The 20,796-nt window shown below is 51.0% G+C and overlaps 1 protein-coding gene across 5 annotated transcripts in view; it reads right to left on the reverse strand.

Annotated features, from left to right (window-relative positions):
* Positions 1-20,796, reverse strand: part of LOC134355351 (zinc finger protein 436-like) — a 139,203-nt gene that overhangs the window by 103,198 nt on the left and 15,209 nt on the right. For 2 of the 5 annotated variants that reach the window (XM_063065110.1, XM_063065108.1), the window contains exons 2-3: positions 13,090-13,190; positions 6,509-6,567 (exon numbers count right to left, since the gene is read on the reverse strand). The gene's annotated coding sequence lies outside the window, so the exon portion shown is untranslated. Of the gene's footprint in view, positions 1-6,508; positions 6,568-12,817; positions 13,004-13,089; positions 13,191-20,796 lie in introns of those variants that run through there. The other 3 variants (XM_063065112.1, XM_063065111.1, XM_063065113.1) reach the window with 2 other exon arrangements.

Here is a 20,796-nt window from a genome sequence, read left to right on the forward strand (position 1 = left end):
TACAGATATCTCCTGAGAGAGAGGGACTGAGAGATACTGGTCAGTGTATAGATATCCACTAAGAGAGAGGGACTGAGAGACACTGGTCAGTGTACAGATATCCCCCTGAGAGAGAGGGACTGAGAGACACCGGTCAGTGTACAGATATCCCCCTGAGAGAGGGACTGAGAGACACTGGTCAGAGTACAGATATCCCCCTGAGAGAGAGGGACTGAGAGACACTGGTCAGTGTACAGATATCCCCTGAGAGAGAGGGACTGAGAGACACTGGTAAGTGTACAGATATACCCCTGAGAGAGAGGGACTGAGATACACTGGTCAGTGTACAGATATACCCCTGAGAGAGAGGGACTGAGAGACACCGGTCAGTGTACAGATATCCCCTGAGAGAGAGGAAATGAGAGATACTGGTAGGTGTACAGATATCCCCTGAGAGAGAGGGACTGAGAGACACCGGTCAGTGTACAGATATCCCCTGAGAGACACTAGTCAGTGTACAGATATCCCCTGAGAGAGAGGGACTGAGAGACACTGGTCGGTGTAGAGCTATCCCCTGAGAGAGAGGGACTGAGAGATACTGGTCAGTGTACAGATATCCGCTGAGAGACAGGGACTGAAAGACACCAGTCAGTGTAAAGATATCACCCTGAGAGAGAGGGACTGAGAGACACTGGTCAGTGTACAGATATTCCCCTGAGAGAGAGGGACTGAGAGACACCGGTCAGTGTACAGATATCCCCTGAGAGAGAGGAAATGAGAGATACTGGTAGGTGTACAGATATCCCCTGAGAGAGAGGGACTGAGAGACACCGGTCAGTGTACAGATATCCCCTGAGAGACACTAGTCAGTGTACAGATATCCCCTGAGAGAGAGGGACTGAGAGACACTGGTCGGTGTAGAGCTATCCCCTGAGAGAGAGGGACTGAGAGATACTGGTCAGTGTACAGATATCCGCTGAGAGACAGGGACTGAAAGACACCAGTCAGTGTAAAGATATCACCCTGAGAGAGAGGGACTGAGAGACACTGGTCAGTGTACAGATATTCCCCTGAGAGAGAGGGACTGAGAGACACCGGTCAGTGTACAGATATCCCCTGAGAGAGAGGAAATGAGAGACACTGGTCAGTGTGCAGATATCCACTGAGAGAAAGGGACTGAGAGACACCGGTCAGTGTACAGATATCCCCTGAGAGAGAGGGACAGAGAGACAGCGGTCAGTGTATAGATATCCCCTGATAGAGAGGGACTGAGAGACACTGGTCAGTGTACAGATATCCCCCTGAGAGAGAGGGACTGAGAGACACCGGTCAGTGTACAGATATCCCCTGAGAGAGAGGGACTGAGAGATACTGGTCAGTGTACAGATATCCCCAGAGATAGAGGGACTGAGAGACACTGGTCAGTGTACAGATATCCCCCTGAGAGAGAGAGACTGAGAGACACCGGTCAGTGTACAGATATCTCCTGAGAGAGAGGGACTGAGAGATACTGCTCAGTGTATAGATATCACCTAAGAGAGAGGGACTGAGAGACACTGGTCAGTGTACAGATATCCCCCTGAGAGAGAGGGACTGAGAGACACCGGTCAGTGTACAGATATCCCCCTGAGAGAGGGACTGAGAGACACTGGTCAGAGTACAGATATCTCCCTGAGAGAGAGGGACTGAGAGACACTGGTCAGTGTACAGATATCCCCTGAGAGAGAGGGACTGAGAGACACTGGTAAGTGTACAGATATACCCCTGAGAGAGAGGGACTGAGAGACACCGGTCAGTGTACAGATATCCCCTGAGAGAGAGTGACTGAGAGACACCGGTCGGTGTACAGATATCCCCTGAGAGAGAGGGACTGAGAGGCACCAGTCAGTGTACTGATATCCCCTGAGAGAGAGGGACTGAGAGATACTGGTCAGTGTACAGATATCCCCTGAGAGAGAGGGACTGAGATACACTGGTCAGTGTACAGATATCCCCTGAGAGAGAGGGACTGAGAGACACCGGTCGGTGTACAGATATCCCCTCAGAGAGAGGGACTGAGAGGCACCAGTCAGTGTACTGATATCCCCTGAGAGAGAGGGACTGAGAGATACTGGTCAGTGTACAGATATCCCCAGAGATAGAGGGACTGAGAGACACTGGTCAGTGTACAGATATCCCCTGAGAGAGAGGGACTGAGAGACACTGGTCAGTGTACAGATATCCCCCTGAGAGAGAGGGACTGAGAGACACCGGTCAGTGTACAGATATCCCCTGAGAGAGAGGGACTGAGAGATACTGGTCAGTGTATAGATATCCCCTAAGAGAGAGGGACTGAGAGACACTGGTCAGTGTACAGATATCCCCCTGAGAGAGAGGGACTGAGAGACACCGGTCAGTGTACAGATATCCCCCTGAGAGAGGGACTGAGAGACACCGGTCGGTGTACAGATATCCCCTGAGAGAGAGGGACTGAGAGGCACCAGTCAGTGTACAGATATCCCCTGAGAGAGAGGGACTGAGAGATACTGGTCAGTGTACAGATATCCCCTGAGATAGAGGGATTGAGAGACACTGGTCAGTGTACAGATATCCCCCTGAGAGAGAGAGACTGAGAGACACCGGTCAGTGTACAGATATACCCCTGACAGAGAGGGACTGAGAGACACCGGTCAGTGTACAGATATCCCGCTGAGAGAGAGGGACTGAGAGACACTGGTCAGTGTACAGATATACCCCTGACAGAGAGGGACTGAGAGACACCGGTCAGTGTACAGATATCCCCTGAGAGAGAGGGACTGAGAGATACTGGTAGGTGTACAGATATCCCCTGAGAGAGAGGGACTGAGAGACACCGGTCACTGTACAGATATCCCCCTGAGAGAGAAGAACTGAGAGATACTGGTCAGTGTACAGATACCCCCTGAGAGAGAGGGACTGAGAGACACTGGTCAGTGTACAGATATCCCCCTGAGAGAGAAGGACTGAGAGACACCGGTCAGTGTACAGATATCCCCCTGAGAGAGGGACTGAGAGACACCGGTCGGTGTACAGATATCCCCTGAGAGAGAGGGACTGAGAGGGACCAGTCAGTGTACAGATATCCCCTGAGAGAGAGGGACTGAGAGATACTGGTCAGTGTACAGATATCCCCAGAGATAGAGGGACTGAGAGACACTGGTCAGTGTACAGATATCCCCCTGAGAGAGAGAGACTGAGAGACACCGGTCAGTGTACAGATATCTCCTGAGAGAGAGGGACTGAGAGATACTGGTCAGTGTATAGATATCCCCTAAGAGAGAGGGACTGAGAGACACTGGTCAGTGTACAGATATCCCCCTGAGAGAGAGGGACTGAGAGACACCGGTCAGTGTACAGATATCCCCCTGAGAGAGGGGGACTGAGAGACACTGGTAAGTGTACAGATATACCCCTGAGAGAGAGGGACTGAGATACACTGGTCAGTGTACAGATATACCCCTGACAGAGAGGGACTGAGAGACACCGGTCAGTGTACAGATATCCCCTGAGAGAGAGGGACTGAGAGATACTGGTAGGTGTACAGATATCCCCTGAGAGAGAGGGACTGAGAGACACCGGTCAGTGTGCAGATATCCCCTGAGAGACACTAGTCAGTGTACAGATATCCCCTGAGAGAGAGGGACTGAGAGACACTGGTCGGTGTAGAGCTATCCCCTGAGAGAGAGGGACTGAGAGATACTGGTCAGTGTACAGATATCCGCTGAGAGACAGGGACTGAAAGACACCAGTCAGTGTAAAGATATCACCCTGAGAGAGAGGGACTGAGAGACACTGGTCAGTGTACAGATATTCCCCTGAGAGAGAGGGACTGAGAGACACCGGTCAGTGTACAGATATCCCCTGAGAGAGAGGAAATGAGAGATACTGGTAGGTGTACAGATATCCCCTGAGAGAGAGGGACTGAGAGACACCGGTCAGTGTACAGATATCCCCTGAGAGACACTAGTCAGTGTACAGATATCCCCTGAGAGAGAGGGACTGAGAGACACTGGTCGGTGTAGAGCTATCCCCTGAGAGAGAGGGACTGAGAGATACTGGTCAGTGTACAGATATCCGCTGAGAGACAGGGACTGAAAGACACCAGTCAGTGTAAAGATATCACCCTGAGAGAGAGGGACTGAGAGACACTGGTCAGTGTACAGATATTCCCCTGAGAGAGAGGGACTGAGAGACACCGGTCAGTGTACAGATATCCCCTGAGAGAGAGGAAATGAGAGACACTGGTCAGTGTGCAGATATCCACTGAGAGAAAGGGACTGAGAGACACTGGTCAGTGTACAGATATCCCCCTGAGAGAGAGGGACTGAGAGACACCGGTCAGTGTACAGATATCCCCTGAGAGAGAGGGACAGAGAGACAGCGGTCAGTGTATAGATATCCCCTGATAGAGAGGGACTGAGAGACACTGGTCAGTGTACAGATATCCCCCTGAGAGAGAGGGACTGAGAGACACCGGTCAGTGTACAGATATCCCCTGAGAGAGAGGGACTGAGAGATACTGGTCAGTGTACAGATATCCCCAGAGATAGAGGGACTGAGAGACACTGGTCAGTGTACAGATATCCCCCTGAGAGAGAGAGACTGAGAGACACCGGTCAGTGTACAGATATCTCCTGAGAGAGAGGGACTGAGAGATACTGGTCAGTGTATAGATATCACCTAAGAGAGAGGGACTGAGAGACACTGGTCAGTGTACAGATATCCCCCTGAGAGAGAGGGACTGAGAGACACCGGTCAGTGTACAGATATCCCCCTGAGAGAGGGACTGAGAGACACTGGTCAGAGTACAGATATCTCCCTGAGAGAGAGGGACTGAGAGACACTGGTCAGTGTACAGATATCCCCTGAGAGAGAGGGACTGAGAGACACTGGTAAGTGTACAGATATACCCCTGAGAGAGAGGGACTGAGAGACACCGGTCAGTGTACAGATATCCCCTGAGAGAGAGTGACTGAGAGACACCGGTCGGTGTACAGATATCCCCTGAGAGAGAGGGACTGAGAGGCACCAGTCAGTGTACTGATATCCCCTGAGAGAGAGGGACTGAGAGATACTGGTCAGTGTACAGATATCCCCTGAGAGAGAGGGACTGAGATACACTGGTCAGTGTACAGATATCCCCTGAGAGAGAGGGACTGAGAGACACCGGTCGGTGTACAGATATCCCCTCAGAGAGAGGGACTGAGAGGCACCAGTCAGTGTACTGATATCCCCTGAGAGAGAGGGACTGAGAGATACTGGTCAGTGTACAGATATCCCCAGAGATAGAGGGACTGAGAGATACTGGTCAGTGTATAGATATCCCCTAAGAGAGAGGGACTGAGAGACACTGGTCAGTGTACAGATATCCCCCTGAGAGAGAGGGACTGAGAGACACCGGTCAGTGTACAGATATCCCCCTGAGAGAGGGACTGAGAGACACCGGTCGGTGTACAGATATCCCCTGAGAGAGAGGGACTGAGAGGCACCAGTCAGTGTACAGATATCCCCTGAGAGAGAGGGACTGAGAGATACTGGTCAGTGTACAGATATCCCCAGAGATAGAGGGACTGAGAGACACTGGTCAGTGTACAGATATCCCCCTGAGAGAGAGAGACTGAGAGACACCGGTCAGTGTACAGATATCCCCTGAGAGAGAGGGACTGAGAGATACTGGTCAGTGTATAGATATCCCCTAAGAGAGAGGGACTGAGAGACACTGGTCGGTGTACAGATATCCCCCTGAGAGAGAGGGACTGAGAGACACTGGTCAGTGTACAGATATCCCCTGAGAGAGAGGGACTGAGAGACACTGGTAAGTGTACAGATATCCCCCTGAGAGAGAGGGACTGAGAGACACCGGTCAGCGTACAGATATCCCCTGAGAGAGAGGGACTGAGAGACACCGGTCAGTGTACAGATATCCCCTGAGAGAGAGGGACTGAGAGACACCGGTCAGTGTACAGATATCCCCCTGAGAGAGAGGGACTGAGAGACACTGGTCAGTGTACAGATATCACCTGAGAGATGGACCGAGATGCTGGTGCAGAATTTATTGGAAACATACAAGTTGAACAGCATCTGTGGTGAGAGATAATGAGTCATATTAAGGTTCAAGGACGGAGGAACTGGGAGAGTTATACAAAGAGGTAGCTAGACTATTTGGTGAGTTGGTACAGAGACAGGCAGGGGACACACAGTGGGCCCACCTTGTTCACAACGACCATCGTGCAGCTTTTGATACCAGTCCCAGCTATACACTCCGCATATTCCCCGAGATTCCACCCACCAACCGCACTCTCGGGCACAGTCTGTGGTTGCTGATTCAGCCACTGTCCTGCACGTATTGGGCTGGGTGGGGAATACCTGCACCATGGGCTCAGTGGGAGAAGATAAAAGGTCCAGACAGACAGCACCTGAGCCGTTGTCTGGAAGGTGGGCAGCGGGAGCGTTACTCTCTACTTCCCGCAACGTCCCGTGTGGCATGTTGAAGCTGTGCTGGAACACTTACCTATCAGTGAAGACAGGGCAGATCGAGAGATCGTGAATACTCAGCTGGTCAGGTCGCATCTGTGGAGAAATGAGAGAGCCAGAGGGTGGGGCGGAGAGAGGGTAGAGACAGGGCAGAGGGTAATGAGGGAAGAGAACATAGAGTGGGGAGGGAGAGGGGAGAAGGGGGAAGGAATGATGGGAATTGGGGGGATGAGGAGTAAGAGAGGGGCAGAGGGGGAGAGAGAGCAAAAGGTGGAAGAGAGGGGAGGGGGGAAGGGGGAAGGGGAAGAGGGGAGGGGGAAGAGGGGAGGGGGAAGAGGGAGGGAAGAGGGGAGGGGGGAAGAGGGAGGGAAGAGGGGAGGGGGGAAGAGAGGGGAGGAGGGGGAAGAGGGGGGAAGAGGGGAGGGGGTAGAGGGGAGGAGGTGGGAAGAGAGGAGGGAGGAGAGGTAGGTGGAAATAGGGGAGGGGGAAATGGGGGATGGGAGGAGGGGAGGAAAGGGAAAGGAAGGAGGGGAAAGGGGAAGGGGAGGAGGGGAAGGGGAAGGGGAGGAGGGGAAGGGGAAGGGGAAGAGAGGAAGGGGAGGAGGGGGAAAGGGGAAGGGGAGGAGGGGGAAAGGGGGAGCGGGAGGAGTGGGGAGGAGGGGAAGGGAAAAGGGGGAGGCGGAGGAGTGGGGAGGATGGGGAGGAGGGGAGGGGACGAAGGGGCAGGTGGGAAGAGGGGAGGGGAAAATTGTGGAGGAAAGGGGAGGGGAGGAAGGAGGGAAGGAGCAGAGGAAAGGGAGGGAAAGGAGGGAGAAGGAGGGGAGGGAGTGGGAGGAGGGAGGATGTGGAGGAAGGGGGAGGTGGGAAGAGGGGAGGAGAAGAGAGGAGGAGGGGTGGAGGAAGAGGGAGATGGGAAGAGGAGAGGAGGGGGTAAGGGAAGGAAGGGGGAGTAAGGGGGAGGAGGGGGAGTAAGGAAGGGGGAGTAAGGGGAAGGGGGAGGGGCAAGGGGGAGGGGGAAGAGGGAGGGGGAGGACGGGGGAGGGGAGGAGGGGGAAGAGGAGGAGGGGGTAGGAGGGGGAAGGGGAGGGGGAGGGGAGGAGGGGGTAGGAGGGGGAAGGGGAGGGGGGAGGAGGGGGAAGGGGAGGAGGGGAGGGGGAAGGGGGGAGGGGGAAGGGGAGGAGGGGAGGGGAGGGGGAGGAGGGAAGAAGGAGGATGTGGAGGAAGGGAGAGTTGGGAAGAGGGGAGGAGAAGAGAGGAGGAGGGGGTGGAGGAAGAGGAGAGGATGGGAGGAGGAAGAGGAGAGGATGGGAGGAGGAGGAAGAGGAGAGGATGGGAGGAGGAGGATGGGGAGGGGAGGAACGGGAGGAGGGTGTAGGAAGGGGGTGGAGGGGTAAGGGTAGGAGGGCGAGGGGAGGAAGGGGAAGGGGGTGGAGGGGTAAGGAGAGGAGGGGGAGGGGAGAAAGGGGAAGGGGAGGAGGGAGGAGGGGTAAGTGGAGGGGGAAGGGGAGGAGGGGGAAGGGGAGGAAGGGAAAAGGAGGGGGAGGGGAGGAGGGGGAAGAGGAGGGGAGAGGAGGAGGAGGGGGAGGGGAGGAGGGGGAAGAGGAGGGGAGGAGGGGAGGAGAGGGAGGGGAGGGGGGGAAGAGCAGGGGGAAGAGGAGGGGGAAGAGGAGGGGAGTGGTGAGGAGGAGGGTGGTGAGGAGGAGGAAGAGGGAGGAGGGGAAGAGGGAGGAGGGGGAAAAGGGAGGAGTGGGGAGGAAGGGGGAGGTGGGGAGAGGGGAGGAAAGAGGAGGGAGAGGGAGTGGGAGGAGGGAGGAGAGAGGAGAGGAGGGGAGGAAGGAAGAGGAGAGGAGGGGAGGAAGGGGGAGGGGTTAAGAGGGTGGAGGGGGAAGAGGGAGGGGGAGGGGGAAGAGGGAGGGGGAGGGGGAAGAGAGGGGGAGGAGGAAGAGGAAGGGGGAGGAGGAAGAGCGAGGGGGAGGAGGAAGAGGGAGGGGGAGGAGGAAGAGGGAGGGGGAGGGGAGGAGTTGGGAGGGGGAGGGGAGGAGTTGGGAAGAGGAGAGGAGGTGGGAAGAGGGGAGGGGGATGAAGAAGAAGAGAGAGGAGGAGAAGGAAGGGGAAGGGGGAGGTAGTGGAGGAGGGAGTGGGGGTGGGGGAAGAATGGGAAGAGGGAGGGGGAGGAGGGAAGAATGGGGAGGGGGAAGAGGTGGGAGGGGAATGAGGGGTGAGGAGGAGGTGGAAGAGTGAGGTGGAGGGGGAGGGGAGGGAGAGGGGAGAGGAAGAGGAGTTGGGAAGAGAGGGAGGGAAAGGGGAAGAGAGGGGAGGGGGAAGAGATAGGGAAGAGAAGGTGGAGAGGGGAAGAAGAGGGAGGGGTTTCAGAGATGGAGATCAAGTTGCAGACTGAATGGGGGGAGATTACTCAGGCCATAGCTGCAAGATCTTGGAGATTCACTGACTCAGGAACTGTGGAGGCAGGGTCACCGAATCGCGAGACAGGCCGGGTAGGGTGGGCCGGGGATGGGATTTGAGCAGTGGGAGACCGACTTTCGATCGACTGGTATGGCATGAAGAGGCCCAGCGGCCTTCTGGTCCCAGTGCCAGGTCTTCTGCTACAGTATCTGTGTATCAGTGGTCTCACACAGATCTTGTGTGCACCTCTCTGCCTGTGTGACCAATGTATCCTCCATGGGACTGTCCTGTCCTGCAACTCTCTCCACTCAATTGACTACTCACTGAACTCAGAGAGAACTGAACTATTTCAGCACAGAGCTGGCCATTGCGGACGAGGGGTTGTCTGCACCGCGGATGAGGGGTTTTCTACACCTAGACCAATGCTCTTGTACCCAAGTATCCCATAAGCCCTTTTCACCTACATGGACACTTACAGAGATCCTCTGACTTGTAGCTGAAGGTGCTGCTGTTGTTCAACACTGCCTTGGTACCTTCTATTCAATATAAAAGTAGCACCCTCATTAAATTCCACCTTCCATTCCTCCAGCAACATCAACCAATCATCTTACTCTTAAGCCTTGGCTATCATCCTCACTATCAACACCACCATCAATGTTGGTGATTTGGTAAACTATTGTGACGTACTGAGTACAGTGAAAAACTGTGCTTTCCATGTCGTCTGTGCAACTCATGTTATGTCACATCAGTGCATTGAGGGAAATCAGTAACGTAATGCAGAATCAAGTCTTTTGAGTAGACAACAATGTGCAAGTCTGGATTATTTGTGAGGTCAGTTCATCTTATTGTACTAAGGGGCAAGACCCTTCAATAATGGGGTAGAAGCTATCCTTGAATTGGCGATAGTGTTTTTAGACTTGTGTATCTTCTGCCTGATGGGAGAAAGGAGAAGGGAGAATGTCTGGGGTGGGTGGTGTCTTTGATTATGTTGGCGCAGTACCGAGGCAGTGAGAGGTGGAGAGAGAGTCCATTTCATTTACTGATTAGACAGCTAAAGCTTTAATGTACATAACAAACAAGCAAGTTCCAGCACCTGTGCTTTAACATGGTTACATTCCAACAGCCCTCCCTCCTCTTGCCCAGACAACTTTGGATTCAGTTTGCTAACTTGACCTATGTACCCTAGGCCCTAACCTGATGAACCAGTCTTCCAGCTGGGAACTAGTTGAAGGCCTTACTGAACACCAGGTAAACCACATCAGCCACACCTGATTCCTAGCTTGTGCCTGCCGCTTGCCTTGAGCAAAGAAGAGGCACCACATTTGCTGCCCTCCTGCACCTGTACCTCACCTGCAGCCAGTGAATATCTCCATCAGAGCCTGAGCAGCCTCCTCCCCTCCCTCTCACAGCAGCCTGGGACACACCTCACCCAGCCCTGGGGATGATTTTCACCACGACATCTGATACCCCCTTTGTTTTAACAAAAACACATTCTTGAATTTCAGCCTCCCTGAACTCTGCCTTTCCCAACTCCTTGTCCTTGGTGAACTCAAAAGTATTTGTTTATGACGTCACCCACGAATTGCCCTGTGGTCTCTGTCACACACCCCCTCTCTCACCAACCCCCCCACACACACCTTGTCCATCCCTCCCTCACTCACCTTCACCACCACTTCCCACCCTCACCATTACCGCCTCGCATCTCTCCCCTACCCCGTGAGGTCTGGACATCCCCTTCTCTTTATCGACTCCATCACCTCTAGTCTAATGATGAGACTTTCACACAGCTGACCCGGAAATCTCCTCCTCAACAGTCACACTCCCTCCACCAGAGAGGGCAGGCTCCTGCACGCCGCACATCTGCACCCAGTCAGGGCAAGAACAACAGTTCCCCTGGTTCTCACCTCCCAACACCCATCTTTCACAATGAGTTTCTCCACCAGAAACATCTTCCCCTCCCATCTCCTTTCAGCCGTCCACAGGGACTCCCTGGACCACTCCCCTTCCCCGGTAACCACAGGAGGGCAACACCTGACCTTTCACCTCCATTCAGGGATGAAACGTCCTGTCAGGTGAAGAAGTGATTCAGTCAGTCCCAGTCAGCCGGCTGGGTGTTCACACTGTGCTCCTCTCCACACTGGAGAAACCAGGCACAAACTTGGGGAGTGATCACTCTGAGCTCCCTAATTCCCACTCCCACCTCTCTGTTTGTTATCTCCTGCACTGGTACAACCAGTCCAACACAGCCTCAAGGACCAACCCCTCATCCTCCACCCCGACCAGCAGCAGACTGAGAGATTTGATCTCACCCTCGAACTCAAGGTAAATTGCTCTTTGATTCTATCAGAATCAGCTACTTCTGCCTGTCATCACTTTGGCTCAGCTTTTCACTCCTCATCAGTGGAGTCTGACCCACTGGGGACGTCCCGAGCCCCTGATTAATGACACGTAGTGTTCGGGACCTTTGGCCACAGTGGAAATGTCAAATACCAGGGATATAGCTTACGGCAGAGAAGGGTAAGCTTACAGGAAATAATTTTACATAGAGAGTAGTGGGTGCCTGAACGTGGTGGAATCAGATACAATGATGATGTTAATGGAGCTTTGAACAGAAAGGGAATGGGAAGATGTGGATTACATTCAGAAGGGTTTTAAGTTAGTGCTGTGATGGTCCGGAGCACCTGTTCCTCTGCCGTTCTCAGTTCTGTGGCCGTGCTGAGTATTTCCTTTTGGTTTCAGACTGCGACATCTCCTCTTTTTGTTTCAAATATTGATCATTGCAGAGTGTTGTTAACACACACACACACCTCCCCAATACAGAGACACAGACACATACACATACCCCAACACAGACATACACACACACTCCCTGACACAGAGACACAGACACACATACACACACTGGCACAGAGACACATACACACTCCCTGACACACAGATACACACGCCCCAACACAGAGACACAGACACACACACACACCCTGACACAGACCCACACACACACACACACACAACGCAAGGTGTAGAGGAACTCTGCAGGCCAGGCAGCATTTATAGAGAGGAATAAACAGTCGATGTTTCAGGCCAAGACCCTTCATCAGGACGGGAAAGGGAACGACAGGGGGAGAGGCCAGAATAAGAGGGTGGGGAGGAGGAGGACTGCAAGCTGGCAGCTGACAGGTGAGACCAGGTGAGGGGGAAGGGTGAGGGGGAAGGGAGAGGTGGAAGAGGTAAAAGGCTGAAGAAGGAGCATTGCATGATAAACTACAAGAAGTATATAGTCGTCCCACTGTAGGAAGGATGTTGAGGCTTTGGAGAATGTGCAGGAGGGGTTTACCAGAACCTGCCTGGTTTAGAGGGCATGTACTATTATGAGAGGCTGGATAAACTTGGGTTGTTTTCCTTGGAGTGCCAGAGGCTGAGAGGAGATCTGATAGTTTACGAGATTCTGAGAGGCACAGGTAGAGTGGACAGAGAGTACCCGTTTGCCAGGGTTGAAATGTCTAAGGTGAGGGGGGTAGTTCAAGGGGGGTGTGAGGGGCGGTGCCTGGAATGCACTGTCTGACATGGTGTAGAGGTAAATACACTGGACACTTTTAAGAGACATTTGGATAAGCTCAGGAAGATGGGGGGATATGGACACGGTGTAGGTAGGAGGGATTAGTGTTTGAGGCTTTTTTTGATTTGCTGTTTAGCTGGTTCAGTACAACACTGTGGGCCGAATGGCCTGTTTTCTGTCCTGAGGAAGAATTTGATAGGAGAGGACAGGGGACTGTGGAAGAAAGGGAAGGAGGAGGGGCGCCAGAGGGAGGTGACAGGCAGGTCAAAGGATATTGTTCTATCTCAATGCACTGTGCCATGATGTGTGATCTCGATGGACAGTGTGATCGGAGAGGGAAAAGTGATGGCGAGCCGTCATCGAAGTAGAGGAGTGGATCCACACCTTCTGCCCCAAGAACTTCTCTGTTTACAACACCTTGACTGTTAACAAGCTGCTTCTCATTTCCGTCACACACAGGCGCACCAAGCTGTATAACATGCGGGACCCCACCACCTCTGCCAACAAACACACAGAGAGGACTACCTCCAGTAGCCATGTGGGTGGGGAGGGTGGTGGAAGAGGCAAGGAATTGTTGACATTTCAGATAAGAATATTGTTCTATCTCAATGCACTGTGCCCTGAAGCAGGGTTTCCATTGGAAACATCATCAGTACCATTTCTATGCCCACAGACGCTGTTCAACCTGCTGAGCTCCTCAAGCTGATTGTTGGTTGCTCTGGATTCTTGCATCTACGAATTCCTGTGTCTCCACCATCTGGAAAAAAAATATTTTGATGATCCTCCACTGTCACTGGGCCACTATCCTGGAACTCCCTCCCCAACAAAATTGTGGGTGTACCCAAACCTCAAGGACTACAGTAACGCAAGACGGCAGCTCACTACCAGCTTTCTGGGGGCAAGCAGGGACAGGCAATTTTGGCTTCGGGCTTCCTTTCCAGTCCTAGTGAAGGGGCATTGACTGTTTACTGCCCTCCATAGCTGCCTGACTAGCTGAGTTCTTCCAGCATTTTGTGTATTTCTCTGGATTTCCAGCATCTGCAGAATCTCTTGTGATTATGAATGCTGGTTCTGACTGTGGTCCACATCCTGCTACTAATGCCGTGGATGGAGGAACGAGGATTCAGTACAGGAACATCTATCTCAAATCATGATGAGTTGGAGTACAGGAAGGAGATAGAGAGTTTAGTGACATGTTGTCATGACTACAACCTCTCCATCAACGTCAGTGAAACAAAGGACCTGGTCATTGACTTTAGGAAAGGGGGCAGTGCACATGCTCCAGTCGACATTAATGGTGTTGAGGTGAAATCTTCAAATTCCTCAGCGTAAACATCAACAACAGCCCATCCTGATCCAACCATGAAAAATCACAGCCGCGAAATCTCACTAATGTCTCTACCTCCTCAAGAAGCCAAAGAGGTTAGGCTCTGTGTGTGGTAGGTCATGTTTGACCAATCTATTGGAGTTTTTTGAGGAGGTTACCAGGAAAGTGGATGAACGGAAGGCAGTGGATATTGTCTACATGGACTTCAGTAAGGCCTTTGACAAGGTGCCGCATGGGAGGTTAGTTAGGAAAATTCAGTTGCTAGGTATACATGGAGAGGTGGTAAATTGGATTAGACATTGGCTCAATGGAAGAAGCCAAAGAGTGGTAGTAGAGAATTGCTTCTCTGAGTGGAGGCCTGTGACTAGTGGTGTACCACAGGGATCAGTGCTGGGTCCATTGTTATTTGTCCATTGTTATCAAAGATGTGATAACAGCACATTTGGAAAGCGGTGAAATGATCGGACAAAGTCAGCATGGATTTGTGAAAGGAAAATCATGTCTGACGAATCTCATAGAATTTTTTGAGGATGTAACTAGTAGAGTGGATGGGGAGAACCAGTGGATGTGGTATATTTGGATTTTCAAAAGGCTTTTGACAAGGTCCCACACAGGAGATTAGTGTACAAACTTAAAGCACACGGTATTGGGGGTAAGGTATATATGTGGATAGAGAATTGGTTGGCAGACAGGAAGCAAAGAGCGGGAATAAACGGGACCTTTTCAGAATGGCAGGCAGTGACTAGCGGGGTACCGCAAGGCTCAGTGCTGGGACCCCAGTTGTTTACAATATATATTAATGACTTGCATGAGGAAATTAAATGCAGCATCTCCAAGTTTGCGGATGATATGAAGCTGAGCGGCAGTGTTAGCTGTGAGGAGGATGCTAAGAGGATGCAGGGTGACTTGGATAGGTTGGGTGAGTGGGCAAATTCATGGCAGATGCAATTTAATGTGGATAAATGTGAAGTTATCCACTTTGGTGGCAAAAACAGGAAAACAGATTATTATCTGAATGGTGGCCGATTAGGAAAAGGGGAGGTGCAACGAGACCTAAGTGTCATTATACACCATTCATTGAAAGTGGGCATGCAGGTACAGCAGGCGGTGAAAAAGGCGAATGGTATGCTGGCATTTATAGCAAGAGGATTCGAGTACAGGAGCAGGGAGGTACTACTGAAGTTGTACAAGGCCTTGGTGAGACCACACCTGGAGTATTATGTGCAGTTTTGGTCCCCTAATCTGAGGAAAGACATCCTTGCCATAGAGGGAGTACAAAGGAGGTTCACCAAATTGATTCCTGGGATGGCAGGACTTTCGTATGATGAAAGACTGGATGAACTAGGCTTATACTCATTGGAATTTAGAAGATTGAGGGGGGATCTGATTGAAACATATAAAATCCTAAAGGGATTGGACAGGCTAGATGCAGGAAGATTGTTCCCGATGTTGGGGAAGTCCAGAACGTGGGGTCACAGTTTGAGGATAAAGGGGAAGCCTTTTAGGACCGAGATTAGGAAAAACTTCTTCACACAGAGAGTGGTGAATCTGTGGAATTCTCTGCCACAGGAAACAGTTGAGGCCAGTTCATTGGCTATATTTAACAGGGAGTTAGATATGGCCCTTGTGGCTAAAGGGATCAGGGGGTATGGAGGGAAGGCTGGTGCAGGGTTCTGAGTTGGATGATCAGCCATGATCATACTGAATGGCAGTGCAGGCTCGAAGGGCCGAATGGCCTACTCCTGCACCTATTTTCTATGTTTCTATGTTTTGTCATCTATATCAATGATCTGGATGATAATGTGGTAAATTGGATCAGCAAATTTGCTGATGATACAAAGATTGGAGGTGTAGTAGACAGTGAGGAAGGTTTTCAGAGCCTGCAGAGGGACTTGGACTAGCTGGAAAAATGGGATGAAAAATGGCAGATGGAGTTTAATACAGACAAGTGTGAGGTATTGCACGTTGGAAGGACAAACCAAGGTAGAACATCCAGGGTTAATGGTAAGGCACTGAGGAGTGCAGTAGAACAGAGGGATCCGGGAATACAGATACAAAATTCCCTAAAAGTGGCATCACAGGTAGATAGGGTCGTAAAGAGAGCTTTTGGTACATTGGCCTTTATTAATCAAAGTATTGAATATAAGAGCTGGAATGTTATGATGAGGTTGTATAAGGCATTGGTGAGGCCGAATCTGGAGTATTGTGTTCAGTTTTGGTCACCAAATTACAGGAAGGATATAAATAAGGTTGAAAGAGTGCAGAGAAGGTTTACAAGGATGTTGCCGGGACTTGAGAAACTCAGTTACAGAGAAAGGTTGAATAGGTTAGGACTTTATTCGCTGGAGCATAGAAGAATGAGGGGAGATTTGACAGAGGTTATATAAAATTATGATGGGTATAGATATAGTGAATGCAAGCAGGCTTTTTCCACTGAGGCAAGGGGAGAAAAAAACCAGAGGACATGGGTTAAGGGTGAGGGGGGAAAAGTTTAAAGGGAACATTAAGGGGGGCTTCTTCACACAGAGAGTGGTGGGAGTATGGAATGAGCTGCCAGACGGGGTGGTAAATGCGGGTTCTTTTTTAACATTTAAGAATAAATTGGACAGATACGTGGATGGGAGGTGTATGGAGGGATATGGTCCGTGTGCAGGTCCGTGGGACTAGGCAGAAAATGGTTCGGCACAGCCAAGGGCCAAAAGGCCTGTTTCTGTGTTGTAGTTTTTCTATGGTTTCTATATCTCTGTCAACCCTCTAATTTTTATTGATGCACCATAGAAAGCATCCTATAGAAGTACATCACAACTTGGCACGGCAAGTACCCCATACACGGCCGCAAGAAACTGCTGAGAGTTATGGACACAGCTCAGCACAGCACAGAAACCAACCTTCCCTCCATGGACTCTGTCTACACTTCTCACTGCCTCAGTAAAGTAGCCAGCACAATCAAAGACCCACCCACCCTGGAGTTTCTCCCTTCTCCTCTCTTCAATTGGGCAGAAGATACAAGTGTCTGAAAGCGTGTACCGCCAGGCACATGTTCGCTTCTATTATGCTGTAAATAGTTCTCTAGAATGTTAAATCAGTGATACGGCTCCACCAACGGAACTGTAAGTAAGGCACTCCTTCCATCCACTTGCCTGCAGGTCACCCTTAGACAAAGTGTAGCACCTGCATAGAGAAACCCCCCACAACCCCAGTCAGGGTCACCTGAAGCCAGGGGAGCAGGAGGGGGATGGTTCTGAGTATCTGGTGCACATCACAAGTCTATAAGGGCAGAATTAGAGCATTCAGCCCATCAAGTCCACTCCATCATCACATCAAGGCTGATCCCAGATCCCACTCAATCCCATAAGACATAGGAGCAGAATCAGAAAAAGTCCTGGTTATGCGACCATTGACGTCAGGCAGACAGCCTCTGAAGAGTATTGAGAATGACTGGGGTCACCCATCTTTGTAAAGACACTGCCCAGAAGAAGGCAAAGGCTAAGAACAACCACGATCATTAGACCACAAATGCGTACATCCTACGACAGAGCACATAATGATGATGAGACTGGACTCTTTACCTCACCTTGTTTACTTCCACCCCATTTTCTCTGCAACTATTGTTCTTTATCATGGATTGATATCATTCTACCTCAATGCACAATGTCATGACGTGATCTCGCAATCAGAGAGGGAGATCTGGGCCTGTTGTGTTTCGGCCGAGGAAGAGGAAGATGTGAAGATGTTTGGGGCTACAATGGAAGAGGGAGATGTGACTAGGTTTAGAGTTATAATAGATGAGGGTGATGTGAGAATGTTTGGGGAGGAGGTTCTGGGTTCCAATTGAAGAGGGAGATGTGAGGAGGTTCCGGGTTAAAATGGAAGCGGGAGATCTGAGAAGGTTTGGGGGTTACGATTGACGAGGGAGAAATGAAGAGGTTTGGAGTTTACTTTGGAAGACGGACAAGTGCGGAGGTTTGGGAAGGAGACTGCGGTTTTTGATGGAAGAGGGAGATGTGAGGAGGTTTGAGGAAGAGGTGGGGGTTTACAATGGAAAAGGCAGATGTAAGGTGGTTTGGAGTTATGAATGAAGAGAGAGATGTGAGAAGGCTTGGGGAGGAGGTTCAGGGTTACAATTGAAGAAGGAAATGTGAGGAGGTTGGGTAAAAATGGAAGAGGGAGATGTCAGCAGGTTTCGGGAGGAGGTTGGAGGTTGCAATGGAAGAGGGAGATATGAAGAGGGTTCAGGAGGAGGTTTGGGGATACAATGGAAGAGGGTGATGTGAGGAGTTTTGAGGTTATGGAAGAGGGAGATGAGGTGGTTTCAGGAGGAAATTTGGGGTTACAATGGAAGAGGGCAATGTGAGGAGGTTAGGAGGAGGTTTGGGGTTATGATGGAAGAGGGAGATGTGAGGAGGTTTGGGGTATCGATGAAAGAAGGCGATATGAGGAGGTTTCAGGAGGAGGTTTGGGGCTACGATGGAAGAGAGAGATGTGAGGAGCTTTGGGGAGAAAGGTGGGGTTTATGATGCAAGAGGGATGTGAGGAAGTTTGGGGTTATGATGGAAAAGGGAGATGTGAGGAGGTTTGGGGTTCATGGAAGAGGGAGATGTGAAGAGGATTGGGGTTATGATGGAAGAGGGAGATGTGAGGAGGTTTGGGGTTACGATGGAAGAGGAGATGTGAGGAGGTTTGGGGTTATGATGGAAGAGGGAGATGTGAGGAGGTTTGGAGTTATGATGGAAGAGGGAGATGTGAGGAGGTTTGGAGTTACGATGCAAGAGGGAGATGTGAGGAAGGTTTGGGGTGACGGAAGAGGGAGATGTGAGGAGGTTTGGGGTTATGATGGAAGAGGGAGAAGTGAGGAGGTTCAGAGTTACGATGGAAGAGGGAGATGTGAGGAGGTTTAGGGTCGATGGAAGAGGGAGATGTGAGGAGGTTTGGAGTTACGATGGAAGAGGGAGGTGTGAGGAAGGTTTGGGGTTACGATGGAAGAGGGAGATGTGAGGAAGGTTTGGGGTTACAATGGAAGAGGGAGATGAGAAGAAGTTTGGGTTTATGATAGAAGAGGGAGATGTGAGGAGGTTTCGGGTTATGATGGAAGAGGGAGAAGTGAGGAGGTTTGGGGTTATGATGGAAGAGGGAGATGTGAGGAAGTTTGGGGTTATGATGGAAGAGGGAGATGTGAGGAGGTTTCGGGTTATGATGGAAGAGGGAGAAGTGAGGAGGTTTGGGGTTACAATGGAAGAGGAGATGTGAGGAGGTTTGGGGTTGATGGAAGAGGGAGATGTGAGGAGGTTTGGAGTTATGATGGAAGAGGGAGATGTGAGGAGGTTTGGAGTTACGATGCAAGAGGGAGATGTGAGGAAGGTTTGGGGTGACGGAAGAGGGAGATGTGAGGAGGTTTGGGGTTACGATGGAAGAGGGAGATGTGAGGAGGTTTGGGGTTACGATGGAAGAGGAGATGTGAGGAGGTTTGGGGTCGATGGAAGAGGGAGATGTGAGGAGGTTTGGAGTTACGATGGAAGAGGGAGGTGTGAGGAAGGTTTGGGGTTACGATGGAAGAGGGAGATGTGAGGAAGGTTTGGGGTTACAATGGAAGAGGGAGATGAGAAGAAGTTTGGGTTTATGATAGAAGAGGGAGATGTGAGGAGGTTTCGGGTTATGATGGAAGAGGGAGAAGTGAGGAGGTTTGGGGTTATGATGGAAGAGGGAGATGTGAGGAAGTTTGGGGTTATGATGGAAGAGGGAGATGTGAGGAGGTTTCGGGTTATGATGGAAGAGGGAGAAGTGAGGAGGTTTGGGGTTACAATGGAAGAGGAGATGTGAGGAGGTTTGGGGTTGATGGAAGAGGGAGATGTGAGGAGGTTTGGAGTTATGATGGAAGAGGGAGATGTGAGGAGGTTTGGAGTTACGATGCAAGAGGGAGATGTGAGGAAGGTTTGGGGTGACGGAAGAGGGAGATGTGAGGAGGTTTGGGGTTACGATGGAAGAGGGAGATGTGAGGAGGTTTGGGGTTACGATGGAAGAGGAGATGTGAGGAGGTTTGGGGTTACGATGGAAGAGGAGATGTGAGAAGGTTTGGGGTTGATGGAAGAGGGAGAAGTGAGGAGGTTTGGGGTTACGATGGAAGAGGGAGATGTGAGGAGGTTTGGAGTTACAATGGAAGAGGGAGATGAGAAGAAGTTTGGGTTTATGATAGAAGAGGGAGATGTGAGGAAGTTTGGGGTTACATTGGAAGAGGGAGATGTGAGGAGGTTTGGAGTTACAATGGAAGAGGGAGATGAGAAGAAGTTTGGGTTTATGATAGAAGAGGGAGATGTGAGGAAGTTTGGGGTTACATTGGAAGAGGGAGATGTGAGCAGGTTTCGGGGGGGCGAGGAGTAGGTGCAGGCAAAAGGTTTTTACAAGTATCTGGTACATGTGACTGTAATAAAGCAGTTGTCGTGCTGTGAGGCTACAGATGGGTCTCAGAACCAAGGGAATTATTGGTTTCTCTAGCTTTTGATTGCTTACATTCTGGTCTTTTACAGTAATCACCAGTGTGGAGTTACGAGGATGCTACACACCACCCTCTACATCTCCATTCACCACAAAACATGCCAACATCTCCTTCCTCCTGCAACATCTCCCTCTTCCATCATAAACCCCAAACCTCTGCACATCTCCAACTACCCATCCCTCTGCATGTCTCTGCCCACCTCTTTTGAACTCCCTTTAACTCTCTGTCTCTCAACTAAATTTCCTCTATTTGTTCCTTTCCTCACACACTCTGACTGTACCCCTCACTCTTACTTTCCCACCTCTCCCACCATGCCTCCATCTCTCAGTCAGTCTTTCTCTCTATTAGTTTCTGTTTGTGACTTGCTCTACATCCCAGCCCATCGTCTTCCTTTCCAAATCTCCCTCTTTATCGGTTAGCCGGCCGCTGGTTTCGTGCCATCAGCACTGGACTTCGAGTCCAATGGTCACAGGTTCGAACCCAACCAGTTCCTGGCACGCTTTCCATCCGTGCTGGGTTGAGCATCAAGCATCGTAAAAAAAGACA

Source organism: Mobula hypostoma, chromosome 13 (genome assembly GCF_963921235.1).
Source record: "Mobula hypostoma chromosome 13, sMobHyp1.1, whole genome shotgun sequence".
NCBI classification, from domain to species: domain Eukaryota; kingdom Metazoa; phylum Chordata; class Chondrichthyes; order Myliobatiformes; family Myliobatidae; genus Mobula; species Mobula hypostoma.